At 40.6% G+C, this 25266-nt stretch overlaps 1 protein-coding gene across 2 annotated transcripts in view; it reads left to right on the top strand.

Annotated features, from left to right (window-relative positions):
• Window positions 1-25266, top strand: part of xkr4 (XK related 4) — a 462580-nt gene that overhangs the window by 169520 nt on the left and 267794 nt on the right. The gene's annotated exons all lie outside the window — the stretch shown is intronic.

The raw sequence follows: 25266 nt of genomic DNA on the forward strand, positions 1-25266 counted from the left end.
GCTGGGATTTTCCAGCATTTTCTCTTTTGGTTTCAGATTCCAGTATCTGCAGTAATTTGCTTCAAATAACCATCTTGCAGGGCGATCAGGCTACCTAAAAATGTTAGAACAGTGAAAGTGTAGTTATATTGACAGGGTCACAATTGTGTACATTATGTATAATAATGTTTCTGTGTATTAATGAAACACCTATTCTTCAAAGGTGCACTCAATGAATGTTTATCACTATGTCTATGTAAGGGCACAACAAAATCAGTTGGGGTTGAGGAGCCTGTTTCTGAGTTCACCCTGGTGATTGTGAGATTTTGGCAGGTGTCTTCCGAAGACTCAGGGCCTAGTGATTCTTGGGTCATTGACAGTGATGCAGGTGATTAGACAAGATTTTTAAAAATTTACTCATGGGATGTGGGCATCTTTGGTTGCCCAGAATTAGCTGCCCGTGAGTAGTTGGTGGTGGTGGTGGCATCTGTGGTGAGAAATCAGAGTTAACATTTCAGGTCCAGTGACCCTTCTTCAGAACTATTTTTTGCGAAACAGCATAAGCAACAGCAAGTGATAGACAGAGCTAAGTAATACCACAACTAACAGATCAGATATAAGTCTTGATGCATCCAATCATAAATTGTGGAAGATAGTTAAGCTACTCATTGAGGAGTATGCTCCACAATTAAGCCCATTCTCAACGATGGAGAGTCTAACACATCAGTGAAAAAGATAAGGCTAAACCAACCACAGTAATGTTCAGCCCAAGTGTTAAGTATATGATCCATCTCAGCCTCTTCCAGTAGTCTACAGCCTCACAGATACCAGTTTTCAGCCAACTCAATTCACTCCAAGTTATATCAAGGAACAGTGATGGCACTGGATAGTACAAAGGCCATGGGTCCTGAGAACATTCCTGCAATCATACTGAAGACTTGAGCTCCAGAATTTGACATTCCCCTTGGCAAGTTTTTTCAAGTACATTACAACACTGGCATCTACCTGACAATGAGGAAAATTGCCCAGGTATGTGCTATATACAAAATGTAGGCCAAATCCAACCCTGCTAATTGCTGTCACATCAGTCTACTCTCAGCAAAATGATGGTAGGTGTCATCAACAGTGCTAATGTGCAAGTAGAAAGACAAGTCATTGCAAATAATTCTCTGGCTACAATTTAATAGATAGGAGTAAAAACACATGAGACCAGTTCCACTCAACTAGATGACAGTCGAGAGGTGTGGAGGAGGATGGTGTAGTCAATAGTTCTAAAATCTGCAAGCAGTTTGAGAAGGGCGAGGAGGGAAGTTTTACCACTGTCACAGTTACACAGGATATATTATATAATTATATAATTTCGTGCAGTTACATTTCAATGCCATAGGAAAGGTTAGGGAGGAATTGACTGGAGAAATTCAAACATGTTCAAACATATGCTACAGCCTCTTACTTTTTGAGCACAATACTTGCATTCTCAAACATTACAAAAGAATAAAATATTTTTTTAATAAGTATGTCTTAGCTTGAAGCCTCTTTAAGTCATGACAAACAGATTAACAGAATGTTAATGCCTTATAGCTAAAAAAGTACTGTTCTTTGATATCATTTGCCATAAACAGTTCATTTCTAATGTCATTATGGAAGTCATATTTATTCTTAATGTTTTTTGTAGTTTTTCCATTTTTTTTACATACATGAGGGGTCATTATTAAACTAATCACCTATGATTAGCAATTATTGAATCAATGCAATAGTTAAGGCAATTTAAAACATGCTTAAGGTGTGTGTAAAGTTCAGAAATTTAAAGTTAATGTTAAAATTTTGTGTACGCTGGAATTAAATAACTTGGTTTTATGACAACTTTATGTCTTTACCAAGGAATTTATTTAAACTTTAACTTAAACCATAACAGAACAAGAAATAGAAACAGGAGTAGGGGATTCAGCCTCTCAAGCCTCCTCCACCATGGCTGATCTGAAATTCCTTGTGTTCACTTACCTCCCTTTTCTCTATAGGCTTTGATTCTCCTGCTGATCAAGAATCTATTATTGCAGCTTTAAATATACACAAGGACTTTGCCCCCACAGCTCTCTGCAGAAAGGACTTCCAAAGACACTCAAACTTCTGAGAGAAGAAATTCCTTCTCATCTTAATCTTAAATTGTCATCCCTTTATTCTGAGACTATGCCCTGTGGACCTAAATTCTCCCATCCTCAGTATTTGCCCTGTATAGACCCTTGCAAATCCTATGGATTTAAATGAGATCATCTCTCATACTTTTCAATTCCAGTGAGTAGTGTGCCAATCTGCTTAACCTTTCCTCATAAGACAATCCTTCCACACAGATGAAATTCTATTGAACATTCCCTGGACTGCCTCCAATAAGATGATATCTTGCCTTAAATAAAGAGACTAACACTGCTCACTGTACTCCAGATGTGGTCTCACCAGGACCTTGTACAGTTGCAATAAGACTTCCTTATTCTTATTTTCTGACCCGCTTGAAATAAGGACCATCAATCCTTCCTGATTACCTGTATTATCTGTGTATTATCTATCTGTGTTTCATGTACAAGTACCCCCAAATCCCTTTGTGATGCAGCTTTCAGTAGTTTTTATCAATTTAAATAATACTGTTCAATAGTTCTATTGATGTTTTGAGCCCAGTGACCCTTTTTCAGAATGGAGAAGGGTCACTGGATTCAAAATATTAACTTTGGTTTCTCTCTACAGGTACTGCCAGACCTGCTGAGTTTCTCCAGCAATTTGTGTTTCTGTTTCAGATTTCCAGCACCAATAGTTCTTCATTTTATTTAAATAATGCTGTTTATTTGTTCTCCCTTCCAAAATAGACAACATCATATCTTTCCCATATTATACTTCATTTGCCAACTTTTTTCCCACTTACTTAATCTAACAATATCTTCCTGTAAACTGTTTGTGTCTCTCTACAAATTGTCTTTCCACCTTTCTTTTTGTGCCATCTGCAAATTTGGTTACAGCACATTCTTATTGGGATCAGACACTAAGAATGCCCTAGTCCTGCTGAATACAGTTCAAACAAGTCTAGAATAGTTCAAATTATAGTATGTCATATTAGTTATACACAACTTAATCAAATTGATTAACAGCTTTGATTAAAATAAAGCTTGCAACAGTATTTCATAAAATATATTGCACTTTCCATTGCTGATGTCATAATGCAATTTTATAAATCTATGAAGGATGATATTCCATTTATATAGATGTTTTCATCATTTATCCCTGAGATCTGAACATCACTGGCAAGACTATCATTTATCATCAATCACTAATTGCCCTTGAGAAGGTGGTGTTGAACTGTGTTTCTGAACTGCTACAGTCCATGCTGCACCCATAGGAAGGGTACTCTATGTTTTTGACTCATTGCAAGAGAAGGAAAGATCATGTAGTTCCAAGGTCAGGATGATGTGCAACTCAGAGAGTAATGCAGAGGCAATGATGTTTCCAAGCCTCTACGCCTTTGTCCTTTCAGGTGATAGAGATCACAGGTTATGACGGCGCTGTCAAAAGAACCTTGGTGAGTTTCTGCAATGTGTCTTGGCGAAGGCACATACTCCAGTCACAGTGGAGAGAGTGAATGGGAAAGTTGGTGACTGGGGTGTTAAAAAACTGGTTGCATTAGATTAGATTACTAACAGTGTGGAAACAGGTCCTTCGGTCCAACAAGTCCACACAACAACCCCTTCACCTAACACTACGGGTAATTTAGCCTGGCCAATTCACCTATCCTGCACATTTTTGGATTGTGGGAGGAAACCCACACAGACACAGGGAGAATGTGCAAACTCCACACAGAGAGTCACCTGAGGCAAGAATTGAACCCAGGTATCTGGCGGTGTGAGGCAGCAATGCTAGCCACCGTGCCGCTTTGTTTAGAATGATATCAAACCTGTTGATATCAATGGAACTGCAGTCATCCTGGCAAATGACAATACTCCATCATCCTGAAATTAGATGGTGGAAAGAGTTGAGGGGTCAGAAGATGAGATTCTTGCTGTAGAATTAACTGAATATTTCACAGTCACTTTTAAAATATAACCACTATTGTGCAGGCGATTGCCTAAGGGACCAAAATTCTGTTTTGGGCAAAATTTATATTCCAACCATAAATTGGGTAAGCTTATGGAGTGAAATTATGGTTTGACTTTCTCCTCAAGCTTACTTGTATGATCAAAAATGCAAAATTTTTCATGAACCAACACATGCAGGTCATATTTTGGTGGTTAATATGTTCCTGTAGCATTGCTTGTTTTCCAGATGAGGACATATTCCAGTACAAAACAAAGATACAAAGACTGAATTTGCACTTGACACAACTTGTGCCTGAAGCTCCTGAAATATTTGCATTAGCTTGGTCAGGGTGAGCCAAATTGGACTTGAAAAGCCAACACTATCAAGTGAAATCTTTTTAAAGACATTTGATGAAGAATAAATTTCACCCCAGGATTATGATAAATGTCTTTGTTTTTCTTTTGCACACTTGTATATCCATGTGTGTAAAGAAACAGGGCCTCTGTTTAATGTCTGATGTGAAAGCCAGTGACCCTGATATTAGCAAAGAACTCGTGTTATGAATTTGAGTCCCTAAAGCTCACAACACGCCCAGGGAGCCTGGGAATTTGAAAGCCTGACCAATCTTAATGAATAAGCCTTTTCTCCTAAAGGTTCCAGGAACTGAGCCAAACCCTGCTTAAACCATAACTTACATAGCAAATGAAATGGGAAACAGTTATGAAGAGTTGCAGTTGTAGAAATGCCTCATGGCAATCAGTGGGTGTGTGAAGGCAAGGGATGGTTGACAGTTTTACCTTTGATCAAAGGGAATATATAGGAGGAATGAATGCAGGGAGCCACAGATGTCCATGTTTCTTCAAAAAGCACTCCAGCTCTCCAAGGCCCATGAGGAACTCTAAAATAATACTTTAAAACCTGTTGGACCATAATCTGGTGTTGTGTGATTTTTAACTTTGTACACCCTAGTCCAACACGGGCATCTCCAAATCATGACTTTAAAACTTGAATGCCAAAGTTGTCTGGTCTCAGATCTAACTTCCAGTACATATTCCAGCAGCCTTAACCCAAAGCTATAAGTACTTCCTCTGATCAGGTTTCCAACTAATTTGGATGTTGGATAGCATTTTCCAAAAATATTATATGAGAGTAGAAGCTCTGGACAATTATTTACAATGGCAGTGAGTGTGAAATCCTACCGGAAAGAAGGTAAACTTATTGACAGCAAAAATTGGATTTCAACATTATTCTACATGTTTAGACTTCTGTCAATTTCAGGGTATTAATGATTAGTGAATGCTGACAGTTTTACGGTCATTACCTTAGTGACATTCAGACCAATACCCATTGAAAGAAGAAGCCATTTCAAATTGAGATAAAACTGTATCATGTATAAATCCTCACCTCTAAAATTACTGCAGTTGCAGAGATTCAACTTTTTTTCTATACTGGAAATCATTGTTATTTTTGTGGGCATGTATTATTCCTGTTGGGTCACAGCAATTTTAGTTATGTTAATAAAATTGCAATTGTGGTCATCAAAAGCCATTACAGGAATGTCTAGAAACATTTATGTTATTGTGTTCTTGAAATTTAATCAGGACATAGGAACTCTCCAGGCTCAATTTATTTTCTTCGACCTTCCAACAACTAACTAGAATTAGGAATAGAATCAATGTTGATTCCATTTTCTGAAGTTGGAGTTAGTGGATCAATCTTTGTGAGTAGAAACACCACATAGTCTTTTGTTTTATACTGAAGTGCTGTAATAGGTCTTGTTTCCAAAAGCTTATTAGCCTATTCTTAGCATGGGCATAGGAAATGCCCACATAACTTGAAGAAGACATTGTAAGCTGCATAAACAAATAAGTACAAAGAACAAAGAACAAAGAAAATTACAGCACAGGAACAGACCCTTCAGCCCTCCAAGCCTGCGCCAATCCAGATTTTCTAACTAAAGCTGTGGCCTATTTTCTAATGATCTGTATCCCTCTGCTCCTTGCCCATTCATGTATCCGTCTAGATATGGTTTAAAGGACGCTATCATGCCTGCCTCACCCACATCCTCTGGCAATGCATTCCAGGCATCCATCACCCTCTGCATAAAGAACTTTCCATGCATACCTCCCTTAAACTTTTCCCCAAGTATTAGTCATGTGGTATGAAGTTACTAGTACCTGTGGTTCACTTTACACTAAACCTCTTATTTCAACTTCAGCGAATATTGCATCCTTGACCAAAGATTTGTACTGGGAACCATGACAGCAAAGGAAAGAAAAACACTAAATCATTGTTGCTAGCAAGAGGAAGAGATGAATTGAATTATTTGTTTTCTTCATCTTTTTTTCTTCCATAAGCAGAGATGTTTTCAGCTATTTCTTCTTTTTTCTTTTCCCACCTAATGGTCATGGGTGTTCCTGCCCGTCTTCAAAAAGCCCTCCTGGGAAGTTTAATTTTTAACAACAAACTCTCTAAGTTTAAAGCAAAAGTGTGGTTTATTCATAAATTCAAATCTCAGGAATAATTGATGCAACACACAGATATACACAAGAACAGAAAATAAGAAAATAGTCTTTCATTAGGAATAATTTAAAACTCAACATTATAAACATGAACTTATGTGATGTCTTATTAAGTCCAGAAGGCTGTCACTGTGTAACTAAAGATCAAAGATTGTCAGAGTGACTACAAACCAGCTCAGAATATGCATTAAATAAACTCATGCTCAAATTTTGGTCATCAATATAAATGCAGGGATATATGTGAAAACAGAATGGTGCAATAGTGGTTTGAGGGGAGATGGTGGTGTACTGGTACTGTCACTGGACTAGTAATCCAGAGGCTTACTCTAATGGTCTGGGAAAATGGCTTCATTATCCAACTTCAGCAGCTCTTAGGATTTAAATTAATAAACCTGAAATTGAAAGCTAGTCTCAATATTCCGGACTATGAAGAATCCAGTAATAATCAGAAAAACTCTGCTGGTTCACTACTGTCCCTTTTGAAAGTAAATTTTACTTCCAATCATAGATCATAGAATCCTTACAGTGTAGAAACAGGCCAATTGGCCCAACAAGTCCACACCAATCCACCCAGACAGGATTGCGACAGGAAACTGGAGCATCTGGAGGAAACCCAGACAGACATGTGGAGAATGTGAAAACTCCACACAGATCTTCCCTATCATCTGGCTGGGATGTGGCTCAGCACATTCAACTGCCCTCTGAAACGTCTATGCAAATGACTCAGTTCAAGGGTATTTAGTGATGAATAACAGGGGAGGCAATGGCCTAATGGTATAATTGCAAGGCTATCAATTTAGAAACTCACTTAATGTTCTGGGGATTTGGGTTTAAATCCATGGCAAATGGTGGAATTTGAATTCAATAAACACATTTGGAATTTAGAAAGTACTGATGACTATTGCAGTGATTGTAATAAAGTCAGCCAGCTGGACCTCTTTGAAGAATGCATTTCCTGATTGGAGCGGTTAATCTGGTCTAATTAGAGAATCCTGGCTGACAGGTAAGAATAGGAGTGACAGACATCCTTTACACTCTGGGAGCTGGTGTCAAGGGCTCTCCATGTATAAATAAAGGATAACTTTGTGACAGCACTTTCCAAACCTGATACCACTTCAAACTAGAAGGACAAGGGTCGGAGAGTCTTGGAAACACAACCACCTGCAAGTTTACTTCCAAGCTACTCATCATCCTCAGTTGGAAATATGTCTCCATTCCTTCACTGTTGCTGGGGCAAAATCCTGGAACTCCCTCCCTAAGGACATTTTGGATCAGTGTACAGAACATGGACTGCAGCAGTTCCTGAAGGCAGCTCACCACTTCCTTCTCAAGGGCAACTAGCAATTGGCAATAAATGCTGGCAAACCAGTGGTTCCCACATTCCAGTAGTGAATTTAAAAAATTAAATGATTTGGATGCGAGCATAAGAGGTACAGTTAGTAAGTTTGCAGATGACACCAAAATTGGAGGTGTAGTGCACAGTGAAGAGGGTTACCTCACATTACAACAGGATCTGGATCAGATGGGTCAATGGGCTGAGAAGTGGCAGATGGAGTTTAATTCAGATAAATGTGAGGTGCTACATTTTGGGAAAGCAAATCTTAGCAGGACTTATACACTTAATGTAAGGTCCTAGGGAGTGTTGCTGATCAAAGAGACCTTGGAGTGCAGGTTCATAGCTCCTTGAAAGTGGAGTCACAGGTCGATAGGATAGTGAAAAAGGCGTTTGGTATGTTTTCCTTTATTGGACAGAGTATTGAGTACAGGAGTTGGGAGGTCATGTTGTGGCTGTACAGGACATTGGTTGGGCCACTGTTGGAATATTGCGTGCAATTCTGGTCTCCTTCCTATCGGAAATATGTTGTGAAACATGAAAGGGTTCAGAAAAGATTTACAAGGATGTTGCCAGGGTTGGAGGATTTGAGCTATAGGGAGAGGCTGAACAGGCTGGGGCTGTTTTCCCTGGAGCCTGAGGGGTGACCTTGTAGAGGTTTACAAAATTATGAGGGACATGGATAGAGTAAATAGGCAAATTCTTTTTCCTGCGGTGGGGGAGTCCAGAACTAGAGAGTATAGGTTTAGGGTGGGAGGGGAAAGATATAAAAGAGACCTAAGGTGCAACTTTTTCACACAGAGCGTGGTACATGTATGGGAATGAGCTGCCAGAGGAAGTGGTGGAGGCTGGTGCAATTGCAACATTTAAGAGGCATTTGGATGGGTATATGAATAGGAAGGGTTTGGAGGGATACGGGCCGGCTGCTGGCAGGTGGGATTAGATTGGGTTGGGATATCAGTTCGGCATGGATGGGTTGGACTGAAGGGTCTGTCTCCATGCTGTGCATCTCTATGACTCTATGACTCTAACTGTTATAACTTAGATTGGAGAGGCAAACTATCTTGCTCTAGTCCCAGAAATCCATGTGTGAGAAGATATTTGTAACTATTTTACCTGTTTCTGATGTGGCCTTCATTTTATTGGAATTGCATTTCGAAAATAAGTCAAAAATGTTTGTAATATGCATTAATTTGTTGATTGATTATAAAAATATTGCATTAGGTCTATAAAGAACAGAAGAAATAGGAACAGGAATAAGTCATTCAGCCCATGAACCTGCACAGCCGTTCAATATTATTATGGCTGAACCAACATTCCTCACATCTGCTCTCCTGCCTTTTCCCTATAACCATTGATTCCCCTATTGCTCAAAAGTCTATCTAACATAGCCCTAAACATACACAAGGACTCTGCCCACATAGCCTTCTGTGGTAAGGAGTTCCAAAGACTCATAACCCTCTGAGAGAAAAAAAAACTAATCTCAGTCTTTCAATGTCCAGGGTGACAATATATGAAGAAAGTGTGTTCAGCTACAGACTCATGGAGCTGCAGATGGACTCATACGAAGCATCCATGAGACTGAGAATGTCACGGATAGCACATTTAATGAGTTGGTCACACCTCCAGTAAGGGTTATACATGCAGAGATAACTTGGGTGACCACGAAGATGAATGCTGGGCAGGCACTGCAGGTGTCCTCTATGGCCATTCCACTCTCAGGTAAAAACAATGACTGCAGATGCTGGAAACCAGAGTCTAGATTAGAGTGGTGCTGGAAAAGCACAGCAGTTCAGGCAGCATCCAAGGAGCAGTAAAATCGATGTTTCGGGCAAAAGCCCTTCATCAGAAATACAGGCAGAGTGCCTCTCTCCACCCTTCAGGCACACTGCCTGTATTCCTGATGAAGGGCTTTTGCCTGAAACGTCGATTTTACTGCTCCTCGGATGCTGCCTGAACTGCTGTGCTTTTCCAGCACCACTAATCCATTCCACTCCCAAGCAGGTATACTGTTTTGGATGCTGTTGTGGGGATGGCCTCTCAGGAGAAAGCAGCAGCAGATGCAGCCAAATTAGTGGCATCACCACTGGCATTGTTGTAGAGCAGGGAGGATCAAAGTGTAGGTGAGCAATGGTGATAAGCAACTTTATAGTCATAGGCACAGGTATGCATTTCTGTGTTTGCAAGTGAGATTCCAGAATGGTGTGCTGCATCCCTAGTGCCAGGGCCAGGATAGCTCTGAATGGGCACAGATATTCTGAAAGTGGATGATAGAACATAGAACATAGAACATAGAAAAATACAGCGCAGTACAGGCCCTTTGGCCCTCGCTGTTGCGCCGACTGAAGCTTACCTAACCTACACTAGCCCAATAACCTCCATATGCTTATCCAATGCCCGCTTGAATGACCATAAAGAGGGAGAATCCACCACTGATACTGGCAGGGCATTCCATGAACTCACAACCCGCTGAGTAAAGAATCTACCCCTAACATCTGTCCTATACCAACCTCCCCTTAATTTAAAGCTGTGTCCCCTAGTAACAGCTGACTCCATACGCGGAAAAAGGTTCTCACTGTCAACCCTATTTAAACCCCTAATCATCTTGTACACCTCTATCAAATCTCCCCTAAACCTTCTTTTCTCCAATGAGAACAGCCCCAAGTGCCTCAGCCTTTCCTCATACGATCTTCCTACCATGCCAGGCAACATCCTGGTAAACCTCCTCTGCACCCGTTCCAGTGCCTCCACATCCTTCCTATAGTATGGCGACCAGAACTGTACATAATACTCCAGATAAGGCCGCACCAGAGTCTTATACAACTGCAACATGACCTCAGGAGTCCGGAACTCAATTCCTCTACCAATAAAGCCCAGTACGCCATATGCCTTCTTCACAGCACTATTTACCTGGGTGGCAACTTTCAGAGATCAGTGTACATGGACACCAAGATCCCTCTGCTCATCCACACTACCAAGTAGCCTACCATTAGCCCAGTAATCCATCTTCTTATTACTCCTACCAAGGTGAATGACTTCACACTTAGCTACATTGAACTCCATTTGCCACCTTTCTGCCCAGCTCTGCAACTTATCTATATCCCGCTGTAACCTGCCACATCCTTCCTCACTGTCCACCACTCCACCGACTTTCGTATCACCCGCAAACTTGCTCACCCAGCCTTCAAGCCCCTCCTCCAGGTCATTTATAAAAATGACAAACAGCAATGGTCCCAAAACAGATCCTTGTGGAACACCGCTAGTAACTGCACTCCAAGATGAACCTTTACCATCAACTACTACCCTCTGTCTCCTTCCAGCCAGCCAATACCTAATCCAAACCTCTAATGCACCCTCAATGCCATACCTCCGTAATTTTTGCAGTAGCCTACCATGGGGTACCTTATTGACGCCTTGCTAAAATCCATATACACCACATCTACTGCTTTACCCTCATCCACTTCCTTGGTCACCTTCTCGAAGAACTCAATAAGGTTTGTGAGACACGACCTGCCCTTCACAAAACCATACTGACTATCCTTGATCACATTATTCCTATCCAGATGTTCATAAATCTTATCCCTTACAATTCTCTCTAAGACTTTGCCCACAACAGAAGTGAGACTCACTGGCCTATAGTTACTAGGGCTGTCCCTACTCCCCTTCTTGAACAAGGGGACCACATTCGCTATCCTCCAGTCTTCTGGCACTATTCCTGTAGACAACGAGGACATAAAAATCAAGGCCAATGGCTCCGCTATCTCCTCCCTAGCTTCCCAGAGGATCCTAGGTTAAGTGCCATCAGGCCCAGGGGACTTATCTATTTTCACCCTTTCCAGTATTCCCCGGACCTCTTCCCTACATACCTCAAAGCCATCCATTCTAATCACTTGTGACTCAATATTCACATCAGCAGCAATGGTGAGCAGCCAGAGGTTGTAGTCTATATTGGTACCAACGACATAAGCAGAAAGAGAGATGAAGTTGGACAAAGGGAGTTCAGTGAGTTAGATAGGAAGTTGAAAAGCATGACGTCTAATACTTTTGTCATGCCAGTGAGCCTAGGAATAGGAAGGTAACACAGTTCAATACATGGCTAAAGAGTTGATGGAACTGGAAAAGCTTCAGATATATAACACATTAGGATGTCTTCTGGGGCAGGTGGAACCTGCACAAGAAAGACAAATTGCACCTAACATGAAGGCCACCAATACCCTGGCACAAAGACTTGTGAGTCCCACTCGGGAGGATTTAAACTAATGTGGGTGGGAGGAGACGAGAGCAGTAGATCAGCAGATAAAATGACTAAGGAGGAAACAGAGACTGAGGCCAGTAAGACTAAGAGAAAGAACATACAGGGAGAGTTTACTGAACACAGCAGGACTGATGATCTGATGGATATTTGTTTTAATGTCAGGGGTATGATAGGTAAGGCAGATGAAATTAGAGTTTAAATTAATACATATAACTGTTGTAGCTATAAGTTATATTTATTACAGAGACTTGCTTGAGAAAGGGATAAGACTGGCAGCTTAATGTTACAGGCTTTAGATGTTTCAGGCAAGATAGAAAGGAATGTAAAAGAGGTGGGGAGTTGTATTACGGATAAAGGAGAATAACACAGCAGGGGGAGGATACCTTGTAGATTCTCATCCAGTGAGACCATATGGTAGAGCTCAGGAATGGAAGGGTGCAATCACTTTGATGGGATTGGACTACAGGCCTCCCAACAGCCAGCAAATGAGACAGCATATGTGGACAAATTATGAAAAATATTAAAATCAGCACTGTTGTTGTGGGTGATTTTAACTTCCCCTATATTGACTGGGATTCACCTGATGCCAGGGCTTGCATGGGGTGACTTTGTTAGGTGTGTCTAGGGTGGTTCTTTTGAAAAAATATGTAAATTGCTCAGGGATGGGCCACACGAGATCTGGTATTAGGACATGAATCCAGCTGGGCCATCTAAGTTTTTGTGAGGGAGCATTTCAGGAACAGTGGCCTTAATCCTGTACAGTTTAATCGATAAGGATACTTGTGGATAAGGATAACAGTAGTCTTCAAATGAAAATACTAAATTAGAAAAGGCTAACTACCACAATATTAGGTAATAACTAAGGAATGTAGACTAGGAGCAGTTGTTTGAGGGTGAATCCACATCAGGAATGTGGGAATCGTTTTAAGGCATCTAATCAGATATAGGAATGGACAGGGCTTAAAGTGATATGGACTGCGTAGAGGCAAAAGGCTTTGAATTTAGAAAGATATCATGTATTGAAGAAGTTTTGGTGAGCCAAAGGGACTGTTCCTGCACCTATACTTTGTTCTTTAAATTGTCTTCTCTTTACTCAGAGATGATGTTCTCTTGTCCTAGACTCTCCCATGAAGGGAAACATCCTCTCAGCATTGACCCTGCAGGCTCCTTGAGAATTTATGTGTTTAAATTAAATCTCTGACCCTTCTAAACTCTAGTGAGTAGAATCTCAATTTGTTTAGCCTATCCTCATAAAACAATCCTTCCATACCAAGGATTATCCAGGTGAACTTTCACTGAAATGCATTGTATAGTTACAGTTAGACTTCCCTACTCTTATATTCCAACCTCCTTAAAATAAGGGCCAACATTCGAATAGCGTTCCTGATTATCTGATGCATCTGTGTTCCAGTTTTCTGTGTTTCATGCAAGTACCCACAAATCACTTTGTTTTGTAGCTTTTTGCCATTTAAATAATCCTCTGTTCCTTTGTTTTCCCTTCCAGACTAAACAACTTCACATATTCCCTCACTATACACCATTTGCCAATATTCCCTTATCAATATCTCTCTGTAAACTGTTTGTAACTCTCTCGCAACTTCACTTTTATCCTATTTTTGTGTTGTAGATACAGAGTATATTATCACACATGTAATATGAAAATGTAAATTTTACTAATCTTAAAAATGCAAACATACTAGATGGAATCTTATAGGGCCCTGTACAATCTGGGCTGTGGTAGGAAACATGGCAGAATTACACAGGAAATCTAGAGAGACCTAGCTCAATAACAGGTCCAACTCTTTGTATCTTTTACATAAGTTCTAGGCATCAAGACAAGATTTTTTTCAGTGGTGACTACATATTAAATGGAATTTCTGGTTTTTAACCATCTTATTAACTGTTCATCTCATTTCAGTAATATGCAGCTTTCTATTGTACCAGTCAGTGCAAATATACTAGATGTCAAGAAGTCTTGATATGGAGGGTCAGTGTGGGTACCTGGCAACTTCAGCTCACCACTTTATGTTGGTCACATTTCAGGGCACGCCTCATAAGCACTAGCCACATGCATCCCACATCCATAGACATTAGCATCTGATATACAGTCTCTAAAAATACTCATGGTACATCTCTGATCTACTTACATTACATTTCTACACCCAGAACACAATGGTAACTATCATCATCAAACTACTGCAAGACACATCCCCAGCTCATGGACCAGACCTTCATGTTCAGGACACAGATCCAGCTCATATCTGGACTGCTTGCTTTCTCTCACAGTTCTCACTAACTTTGAGCCTACCTGAATGCTCACAGCATCCATGCCTGACATTTTGCCTCTCTGCCCACACAGCTAGAAATGTAAGCCTCACGGTACTGTGATTTTGCCTTGCTGTTTAATACAGAGACAAAGCCAGGAAGCATGTTATGCTTGTCAGAATGTCTCAGTCGGGTCAGGAGAGAAAGCCTTGAATCAAGGGTCCTGGTATGTAAGTTAAGGATTGCCTATGGTTCCAGTCCAGGGATTTTTACACAGTCTGTCAGACATTTGGGCTAGTCAGAATGAGGAATTTCTCCTCATAAGGTGTGAATATAGAACATAGAACATAGAAGAATACAGCACAGTACAGGCCCTTCAGCCCTCGATGTTGCGCCGATCAAAGCCCACCTAGCCTACACTAACCCACTATCCTCCATATACCTATCCAATGCCCGCTTAAATACCCATAAAGAAATACCCATAGCTAAATGTCAGGCAGCCCCGCAACTATGTTCAATGTTCTACTCTATTGTGTGATGTTTTCCTTCGAGCATGATAGACAAGTAGTATTATGGGAGGTGGCACAACTATTACTTTTGTTGCAAGTAAAGATGCGTTTCAAGCAAGTGACAAGGCAACACAGGGCAGGATTAGTTATATCAGCTTTGCATGGTTGAGCGTGAGTAAGGAAAAATGTTGCATGTAATTGTAAGAATGTTAGATCTTCAGCCATGGTGGGTACCTGAGCAGAGATAGAGTGAAGTAGAAGAGGACATTGACTTCCTTTTTACAATGATGGGCAGTCCTCCAGCCACAGCAACCTCAGACCATTATCTGGTGTCATGGCCCTGCTGCTTGCCTTGTGGGAAGAGGACATTATGGAACTGCACCACTTCATCACCAAGTACCGGTTTGCAAAACAGAGCGCTGATTTCCCCTTGTCTGCCAAGTCCAGGGCAAAAGTCAGGAACATTGTGTAGGGTAGCCCTAGACTGATGGTGATTGTCCAAATGCACAATAGTCTTGTAAACTGGCATGACTGTCAGGCATTCTAGTCAATTCCAGGATATCCTGGTAATGTCAGGTTCTTCTGGGTACAGTGAGTGATAATAGACAATTGACAATAGACAATAGGTGCAGCAGTATTCTGCCCTTCGAGCCTACACCACCATTCAATATGATCATGGCTGATCATCCTTAATCAGTGATAGAATGGAACTAGAATCTGATGAAGAAGGCACCTTTAAGGTGTGGTAGTTAGTTAACGAAGCAAGTTTGGTAAGATGTGGCAAACAAACTCATTAGGTTTTGCAGACTGAAACCTTCAATGAAACTCAGCAAAGTAACACTTTGCCAAAACCATCCTCCAGATTCCACCCACAAACACAAACAATGTAAAAAAAAAAGTTTTTTTTTCACTGCAAAGATATAATTCAGCACACATTGACAGGTGTCTGGGACCTTGGCAGATGCAGCTTGATTAAGAACTCATCCAGTCACTCTTCAAGAGGACATGTAGATTTTATATTGTATTCAACACAAGAGTGCTTTGGAAATGGGAGAGATGAGTTGAGCTGTTCTCCAGCATACTTCCAATACAGTATCACCTGAAAAACAATGTTCAAACGAGACAGACATAAGACTTGGATATACTCTAGCAAATAAGTCCAGCAATTAGCTATCACCATCTGTTTTCCAAGAAATGCCTTGTTAAAAATAATGCAGTGTCTTTTTCTTGACCTTTAAAATGTAAACAATCCAGCTGTGTCTGCAGATCTTGAAATAGGTCAATTTTTCCACAGTCCTTCAAAATTTAAATCACCAACAAAATTAAATTGAAAGCTTTCAAACACAACAGGAGCTGACTTTGTTACTAATACCCACATCTCATGAAATAATAAATAAAGAAATAATGTATGTTTAAACAAGTGTTACAGTTGCTCCAATGTAAAATATATGTTCAAGAGAAAATGTAGATTAAACATGTTGACAAAGCACCTTATTTATCCATTAAGGGCTTATTAAAGCCACAACAAACAACTCATGCAGATTTTCACAGGGTACAATGTATTTCATCTGGCAAATTTAATGAACAGGAGAATTTAAAAGTATTGTCCACGCCCTTTCAAAGAGAAAAAAAATGATGAAACCACACATTCTCTGTTCCTGCAACCTCTTTAAAGTTGTACCATTAATTTTACATTGTTTACCCTTATTCTTCCTTCCTAAATGTTATATTTTCTCCCCTTTTTTTAAGCTTCTGCTGTGTGACTTTTCAGTTCACCAATCTGCCTATGCTGTCAGAGATCTTTTACTATCCTTCTTATTGCTTCCTACATTTCGGAGTTTTGTGTCACTTGCAAATTTTGAAATTGTGCCTCATATATACAAGTCTAGGTAATTAATAAACACCATAAAGAATAGCGTATTAAAACTGACCCCAGCATAATACCTCCATTCTGAAGAAAACAAATGTACACTACTTTTTTCTAGTTTCTATTATTAGCAAGCTTGCAAAGTAATTAAATTGCCTTACTTTGAGTCATTCCACTTTAACATCAGTCAGTTAGTGGCCTTGCTTTTCATGTTTAGGTTTGAGAGTTTAGTTTTAACGTGGTTTTGCACCAGGTCTAATGAAATTTCAGATGAATTGTTTGGCTGAGTTTTATGGTTTCCGTTTTGTAGGAGGTTGTTAACACAGCTGCCAAGACTTTGTTTTATTAGTAGTATTATAAGTTTGTGATACCTTTCTTTGAAGTAGTTATTCAATTTCTGTCTGCATATATCGATGGAACTAAGGGGTGCTAAAAGAATTAAAGCCTTTTTCGCTATTGTGAATATGAATATCTGCATTTTATTGGCAGTTACATGAGCTTCTAAGAGGATAATCCTCTTTGAAGTGCTTTTTAAATAGAAAATTTGTTTGTTTTTATTAATGTTTAAGTATTTCAAACACTTCCCAGTGTCATTATAGATCTAATAGAATGCACGTAATAGGTATTGGAAGACTGCTTCAAAGGCTTAATAGATTTCTCGAGTTTAAATAATTCTATGAATGAAAATATTTTGTCCATGTTGAATGCATGAGTTTTTTATCTCTTGGATAAAGTACTTCAAGCGATGTGAACACTCATATACAGTGTCTAATTATGACAGTTGAAGTTGTCAATATCTTTTAAACATAGCTATTGTAGTGACTGAAACCAGGTGAGCTTTGCTGACTACAAGATCCTTGACTGGAATTGCTAACCTGGGCCAATCAGGAAGCCCTAGCTGACCAATATAAACAGGGGGGCAAAATAAAAGAAATCAAACAGGTCTGTCACTCTGAGAACTGGCTCTGAGGGAACCGGATAGAAAAAACATAAATAGGGGATCCCTTTGAAAAGATCCCTTGTCACTGTTGAGAGCACACTCAAGTTGAAACATTTTTTATCAAAAGGCCAAGCCACAGTTTTATCAAAACACGGGCTTCAAATTTAGTCAATTAGTTAAAAGCAGGCCCTTAGATACCAAATATCAATTAAATTTAAATCCTATTGTAAGAAATTGATATGTCATCATGTGTATAAAAATAAGGGCATTTGGAAAATCAGGAGAGAGCTAACTGCCATCTGCTGAGAGATAAAAACTCTCTTATAGAAAGTACCAGTACTGCTGCACATTATCTAAATTCCTGACAGAAGAATCTACAGAGAAAATATTCCTGACAGAAGAATCAGGGAGAAGATACAAAAAGTTCCGGAAGACATGTAACCTGGCTACAATTTCGAGAGACTAAATTCTATTGCTTTGTTATTTAAATGGGATTGACTTTTATTTATTGGAACAGTATACCATTACAATTTTGCATTATTTGGGAATAGCTAGTAGTCTAGGGGGATTGTTCAGTCTGTTCATAGTTTAAGTTAATTTGTTCACTGATAAAGTTTGATAAATATATTGTTTCTTGTGGGTTGTAAAGTGAGTATCAGAGATTTATTTTACTTAACCACTAGAAGTCACAGAGAAAAAGATTACAGCATTTCTCATACTCCTTTCTACAGATTATAAGGTAAGGCGTCCCTTTGGGTAATTTGGTTTTTGTTATCAGAGGGGGGGACCCTCCATTTTATAACAATGGTCACCTAGTTCCCATGGAGATTGATATTGGCACAGCTGTATCTGTGGTTGCAGAACCTGTCTTTAATAAGATTCGCTTGGGTCTTCAACCCTTAACTTTGTACAAGACCCTAGCACACAGACAATATACACTGTGGAACCATCTTAAATTAAGGGTTCAACTTCAGTTCCGGTCTACAATGGTAAGCAGTCAGTGCAGTTACCATTGATGGCAGTAAGAGACTACCCAACGCCTGCTTGGGTGAAATTAGTTTAGAATAGATTATCTATAGTGTGGAAACAGGTCCTTCGGTCCAACAGGTCCACACTGACCCTCCGAAGAGCAAACCACCCAGACCCATTCTCCTACATTTACCCCTTCACCAAACACTACAGGCAGTTTAGCATGACCAATTCACCTGACCTGCACATTTTTGGACTGTGGGAGGAAACCAGAGCACCCGGAGGAAACCCATGCTGACACGGGGAGAAAGCTGAGAAAGATTCACAAAGATTGGCTCAATAATTTCCAGTTAGAATATGGCTGCATCAGTCAAGTCCAAGTCAAATACCCAGGAGTTTTTCAGGAAGCACTTGGGACTATCAAAGGGGCAAAAGCCACTTTATGTTGACCAGGAAGCTATTCTGTGCTTTTGCAAGGTCTTCCCAGTGACATTTGCCTTGTTAAGAAAATAGAGGTGGAAATTAGGAGGCTGGAGAACAAAAGAATCATCAAATGAGCGCAATTTGTAGAATGGCTAGCACCGGTTGTACCAATGGTGAAGCCCAACAGCTCAGTTCACCTTTGTGAGAATTTTAAGCAAGCAGTAAACTGCTTCTTGCAGCTGGATAAATACCCAATCCCTCACATAGTTGTTGGGGGGAGGAGGGGTGGGGGGGTAAGGGGGCTGTCCTTTATGAAGCTGGACATGAACCATGCCTACTTGCAATTGCAACTGGATGAGGAATCCCAGGAGGACACCACAATTAACACCCATAAGAGGATTATGCCAATATACAAGACTGCCATTTGAAGTATCATCAACCTGCCCCCCTTTCTGCTGGACCACAGAAAACATTTTACAAGGGCTACCCCAGGTTGCCATTTATCTGGATGATATACTAATAGAGGGCAGACATTTGAAGAAGTTGGACATAGTGCTTTAGCATTTCTCCCAGGTGGGTGTATATCTTATAAGGGAAAAATGTGTGTTCCAGGTGCCCATACTTGGGTTACAGAGTTGACAAAACCAGATTACACCTGTTGGAGGATAAAGTAAGGGTGATCAAAGGAACCGCAGCTCCCATGGCTATACGAGAGCTTAGGTTCTTCCTTGGGTTGGTAAATGATTGTGGAAAATGCTTACGTAAACTGGTCTCCATCTTGGCATCCTTACACCTGCTATTGAGAAAGGATTAGCCTTGGAAAGGTCGTATAGCCAAACAGTAGCCTTCAGAGAAATGAAAAAGCAGATATCGTCATCCAAGATGTTGGCCCACTACAACCCAAAGTGAGAGATAGTGCTGACATGTGACGCCTCCCCTTATAGTATTGGGGTCGTGTTGGCTCACCACTGTCCAATGGAGAGGAACACCCAATAACGCATGCTTCCTGGACTTTGGCTGATGCCGAACACAAATATGCCTGGATAGAAAAGGAAGGTTTGGTAGCCATCTTTGGTGTGAAGAAGTTTTACATAGTAACTCACCACAGAACCCTGCTAGGGCAACTGAAGGAAGGCAAGGTGGTGCTGCTCATATCTTCCAGTAGAATTCAGCGGTGAGTCTTTATTCTCAGCACATACAACTACAAGCGAGAACACCATCTAGTAAACCAAATGGAAAATGTGGATGCCCTGAGCTGCCTCCCACTGGCAGATACTTTACCGGTGGAGCTTCTGTGGAAGAGTCGGCTCTGGTTTTAAACTTCCTGGATACGCTTCCAGTCACCACTGACAACATCCAATTGGGGACACAAAAGGATCATGTCCTAGCAAAACTAAAACAGCTGGTGGTAATGGAGGAGACAGAAGGACCATCTCAACCAGGACTGAAACCTTTCTGGACCTGGCGAGACCAGATCACCAGAGAAAACGGCATATTACTTGAAGAAGCAAGGGTGATTGTCCTAAGTAAAGTCAACTCCAGATGCTGGCTAAACTCCACCAGGGTCATCCAGGGATTTCCAAGCTGAAGATGCTAGCAAGAAGCTACCTCTGGTGGCCAAGGTGGGATGCTAACATAGCTGAGATGATGGGCAATACCCAGAGTGCCAACAAGGAAAGTTTGCCACCATCAGTTGTCCCACATTTATGGGAATGGCCAGGACACAGTTATATGTTACTATGCTCTTTCATGTGCTCAATGCTCCTGGTCATTGTGGATGTCCATTCAAAATTTTTAAACATATAGAAAATCTGTTCAGCAAACTCAGGGATGACAATTGAGAAACTGCAAACATCGTTTGCGATGCATGGACTCCTGGAAGTATAAGCCACGGACAAAAAGGGGTCAAGGAGCAGCAAGGAATTTGAGTATTTCCTGAAGTTGCATGGCATTCAGCATATAAGGACAGTTCCATATCATCCATTGCCCAATGATCTGGCAGAAAGAGAGCCCTCATGACCTGTCCTACCTGCCTAACTTCCTTTCCACCTATCCACTCCACCCTCCTCTCTGACCTATCACCTCCATCCCCACCTCCATTCACCTATTGTACTCTATGCTACTTTCTCCCCACCCCCACCCCCCTCTCATTTATCTCTCCACTCTGCTGGCACCCTGCCTCTATTCCTATTGAAGGGCATTTGCCCAAAATGTCAATTTTCCTGTTCCTCGGATGCTGCCTGACCTGTTGTGCTTTTCCAGCACCACTCTAATATAGACGCTGGTTTCCAGCATCTGCAGTCCTTGTTTTTACCTGGCAGAAAGAGAGGTCCAAATGTTGAAAGCAGGCTTAAAAAAGCAGCCTACAGCGTCACTCGATGCCAAATTGGCCCACATCCTGTTTGATTATAGGATCACCCCTCACTCATCAACATGGATAGCTCTAGTAGACTTACTGATGGGAAGAAGACTCTGCTAATATTTGCAGACCTGGTATATGTGGGGGGAGGTGGATAAGCAAGGGAAACATTTTAATTTGGTGACAAAGTTTGGCACCAGAACCATGGAAATGGCCCTGTGTGGGCATGAGGCAAGTCGAACATGAGGTCAGATTCCATGGTGTACAGAATTCAGAAAGATGAGCCAGTCCTGAACAAAAATATGGATCACCCAAAAGCTGTTTACCTTACAAATGGGGCAGAAGCATAACATACCTGGCCCACCAGAACAGCCAGAAGGCCTGTCAGAAACCATATGTTCTTCACCTCTGTCTAATGTCAAAGAAACATTAGAGTCTGTGATGGGTGTAGCCTCAATACCATTGCCGTCGGAAAAAGAGAAGGAAACACTCCGGAGACGCTCCAGATGCAAGAGACAGGCTACGGTTCAGCACATGTTACTGATGTCAGAGTCCAAATCAGAGGAACGGGATCTGCGGTGTAAACGTCATAGAGAAAGCTACAAGAGAAAGACCAGGTCTACATCTCTGAACTTAGTGGGGAAGGGATGTAGACATTGGAACCAGGTGGACCTTGTTGACTATGAGGTTAACCTAGGCCAATCAAGAAGCCCTGGCTGACCAACTTTAACAGGGGATACCTGTCGTCTTTCATTGTGTCTCACACCTGTACACACACAATATTGATGCTAAGGAGAATATAAACACTACCGCTGATAGGTGGTAGTGTGGGGAAAATTAAAAAATATATATAACAGGAGATTTAGAATCTCCTCAGTTTAGGGGACTAATGCTGTGCTGATGGGCCACAGTCTGTGTGTTACTGGTGCTATTGGTCTCTGCTAAGGAGGAGACTTTCTTTTTCTTTCCCTCTGTCTAAGGTAGACATTTAACTTTTAGTTTTTTTATTGCTTTTATTTTGTGTTAGTTTTCTGTTTCTTTCTTTCTTAAAAAAAAAGTATGAACAAGGGATTTGGAGAGTCTCTTACTTCAGGGATTGACTCTGAGCTGTCAAGTCATGGCCTATGTACTGTGCATCTGTACATAAAGGATGATTTGCTGACAGGACAAAAAATAAACAGGGGATTTAGGATCTCTGCAGTTCAGGGGACTTGCCCCATGCTGGCTGGCCACAGCAAGTGTACTGTACACAACTAAATAAAGGGCAACTTGGTGATAGGATACCAGCCGCTCTGTGGTTATTTCAGATATTGAAAGCTTTCTGTCTCTACATCAGCTTACATCACAGTTCATAGCTATTCTGAGGTGCCTTGAACCATGTCTCCTACCAAAATGGGGCTGACTTTATAAAAATAATGGTGGTTATAATTATCAACATCCACAATATAGTAGGCAAAGGCAGGTTGCTGAGTCAGGAATTGTTATATGAACCCTTGTCCAATGTTCAAAATTTGTACACAATTTCTAAACTCATATATATCCATTCTAACATCATCAGAAACTTGAAAATCTGAGTCTTCATGTGTAGCTATGCCAGAACTCCAGCCTTGAATGCAATTTCTTTTCTGCTCATAGCAATGTCTGTTCTGTATCAAAACTCTGATGTATTCTTCATGGACTATTTTGCCTAACAATTTTGGTTCTCATCCTCTTGATCCTGATCTTTTCTTAGCTCAGTGGCATTACCCCTTCCAGATAAATAATTTTACAATTGATTGCTCCTTCTCCTATTCTGAAACTACTCTAAACCTGATGATACTATGATCACTCTTCTGCAAATACTCCCTAACTTCAAATTTTACTGCTTATTCTGTTTCATCCCTTAGAGCTGAATCAGGCTGTGCCTCCTTTCTTGGCTGGAAACCTTTTGAAAATAAAATATCTTTTATTTTTGATCAACTTATGATTAATAACTCCAAGATTTGAGTTGTACAGTTTTTATGCATGAACTATTGCATAATGCATTTAAGCTATTTTAAGATAGAGCTTACTAAATATCTGTTCATGAATAGAACTGACTTGGGACCATGGGGATGGGAAAGAAGAGTTTTAATAGTCATTCATGCTCCTGAGAGCTTTGGAACCTCAACTAAATGGAGGTCCTCAGCCTGCACTATCCACAAATCAGATTCAAAAAGACATTTTTCCCAGACTCCATCTCGTACATGGCTGCTTTAGAGTTTGGCATCCAGTCAAAGTAGGCTCCCAACATTGCCAGGTAAAAACAATGACTGCAGATGCTGGAAACCAGATTCTGGATTAGTGGTGCTGGCGCTCTTGCAGCACCACTAATCCAGAATCCCAACATTGCCAGCACAATCTCAGGACAGGCAATCCTACAGCCACTACAGCCCAGTCAAGAATGGGAACTATTGCTGGAGCAGATAGGAAACTGAGAGGATATCTCAAATATAAGCACCCTGAGAGCAATCAAAATAAATAATTATTGAAGACAGAGGGAGGGTTATCCAATTGGAGAAGAATCCTCTCTGCTTGAATAAATTTGGCTCAGGATTATGCAATGATGTTTTTTAGGTTGTAGCGTATTTGTCTCTGATGGGTATCTAGTTCACTGCATGAAGATCATCTTCATTAGTCTGGCATCTCCCCATCAGGAAGGGGGCTGCATCACCACTTGCAAAGTGATGGCCTGCCTTTGAAATCACCAAATGATGTGGCCTCAATCATTGAAATTGGCTTTACAGTGGACAACTGATTCACATGCCTGTCAGCCTCTAGGATATCTCAGAAGGACCCTGTTGTGTCTCAGTGGACTGGGAGGCCCAGTCCCACATGCTCCAAAGATTTGTAATAATATCTCTCAACAGGTTAATTAGAAAATAAGTTATACTTTGATAAAATTAGGAAACCTCAGCACTGCATTGCACATAAACAGCTTTATATGTGAATATAGAATCGACTATACATGTGACTGGTAGTGGTTAAAAGGAAAGAGCAAAAAATAGTGACAATGTGGGAAATTCACTCAGTTGCGCATAATAGCACCTCTGGGCATAACAATAAAGAACAGAAATACTCAACAGGCCTTTGGTCACACTAATCTGACAAAACAAAATCAAGAAGAAAACCTCAGCAGAGGGAAAAATAATGGAGTCCTGATAATGGCACTGAGGTAGTAATCCAGAACTAACTATAACAATGAACTGGGGGCAAGGGTTCAATTCCCACCATGGTAGATTATGACATTTGAATTTTAAAAGTGACAACCACATAACCACTGTCAATTATTGTAGAAACCCACCTGGTTCATGGCAAAATAAGAAAACCTCAGCACTGGCAGGAAGACAGCCCAATGCAATTTTCTGCTATTTTCCCAGGCCATGACCTCTCAAAGTTCTTTATTCTGAGTCCAGGACAATTCTGCCCTTTATTACCAATCTTGTTTATCCAATCCAGCACATATTCTCTTATTTCATTCAACCAACATAATGTTTGAAATTCATGTTGAACCTTAGCTAGGTATACCATTTTGATATTTCACCATGCTGTCTCAGTTCATTCATAACATCCATTGAGAAACAAAAGCATACATGGGGGCCTTCAAACTTTCAAAAAAACCTAGAGGTGCAATATTAAATGATAATGTTTCAAATCACAAGCATGCATAGTGGCAGATGTTGGCTGTTCTGAAACAGATGCTGGTTTTTAAGAATCCCCATGCCTTCTGTTACTGCAAATAATAGAATCAGACAGATAAATTTACTGTTT

Source organism: Chiloscyllium punctatum, chromosome 5 (assembly GCF_047496795.1).
Source record: "Chiloscyllium punctatum isolate Juve2018m chromosome 5, sChiPun1.3, whole genome shotgun sequence".
Classification (NCBI taxonomy): Eukaryota; Metazoa; Chordata; class Chondrichthyes; order Orectolobiformes; family Hemiscylliidae; genus Chiloscyllium; species Chiloscyllium punctatum.